This window comes from Centroberyx gerrardi, chromosome 3 (genome assembly GCF_048128805.1).
Source record: "Centroberyx gerrardi isolate f3 chromosome 3, fCenGer3.hap1.cur.20231027, whole genome shotgun sequence".
NCBI classification, from domain to species: domain Eukaryota; kingdom Metazoa; phylum Chordata; class Actinopteri; order Beryciformes; family Berycidae; genus Centroberyx; species Centroberyx gerrardi.
Window position 1 is genome coordinate 16,138,558 of NC_135999.1, and position 1,432 is coordinate 16,139,989.

The window sequence follows — 1,432 nt, forward strand, 5'->3', positions numbered from 1 at the left end:
ACTGAACAAGACTGTGACGGGAAATACGCTTTGACATGGAATTGATTCATGACATTCAATACTTTAAATATTTTTTACGGGAATTGCCCTCTGGCACATGCTGTATTCACTGGACACTACATAATACAGATTCATGGGGGTGAAATCGGGCAAAGTTGTCAAATGAACAAAATACAGTTGTGTAATGACTTAGAGTGAGGTTCATTTCAAAACTTGCTTCTGTAATAAAACTAATATTTGGAAAAGCCTGAACTCAGTCTTGCATCATTATCTTATAATGCAGCTCTTTGAATAAGAGCAGATGTTTGAGTCAGCAATTAATTATTGAGTGTTTTATTGTAAACATGTTTGTATGTGAACAAAATGAAACACTTCGTTATTGCAGTTGGTTGTAGCCTTTAAATGGAAAATATTTCAGAGTTGGTTCAACTTTAATAATGAAAGAAAAAGGCAGCCTTGTTCTGTGGTTAACTCTATCTTATTGGAATCATAAAAACCAGGAGTTTGAATTAAGACCCTTTTTTTTGCCCCCTCTCATCCCATTCCTTAATATATTCTACCATTAAAATACCAGTAAAATCGCTCGTCAAACAGAACAAATTAAACAGATTAAATTTGAAAATTAGTAAGTCTTCCAAAGATAGAAAAGCCTCTAGCAATAATTTTATCAACAAACAAATCCTAGAGCTGCTTCACTGACACCAATTTTGTGGATATACTGTATAGACTTTTCCAGGGATATGGACCTGTAACTTCTGCTGTTACAGGTTAGAATGACAACTGACTTTCATGAAGCAGCTTCAGGTTTTGCCTGTTCAGGACATAGAAGACTAGAGTCCACTGGTTTCTATCTTTGGCAGAGTTCCACATTTTCCCCATTAATAGAAATGAATGGATCCCTTGATTATTTTTTGTGCTGACTGTAGGCTATGGGCACCTTGTTAATGAACAGCACTTTATTGTATGGTATGTACAATTTCCAAGGAATTGTATGAGTTTTAATATTAATAAACATGGAAACAACTTTGCGGTGAACAGACTTTGTCCTGTATTTTTTCAGGCTGAACATTTTACAAAATGTGATGTAGTACTGCTGTTTTTAATTCAGGATAATTTATTGACTTGTGTGTATACTGTTATTTTTGAAAGTCATGATTTCTTACAAATGTCAATAATGTCAATAAAAGTGTCAATAAAAATACAATTTAAAATAAAGCTGTGTACCTCTAAGTAACATTTTATTCTCTTGTGGTCAGGATGTTAAAAATAAGACAAGGTAAATGTGCAAACAACGTTTCTGAGCTGTATTTCCACCACAGAGAACAACCCACCTAAGACTTTACTGTTGTGCTTCCCATGAAATATGATTGTTAGGAACCTGGAAGTCCCACTCTTTTAAATTCATTAGAGAAGGGAATTTGGGTTCCATTAG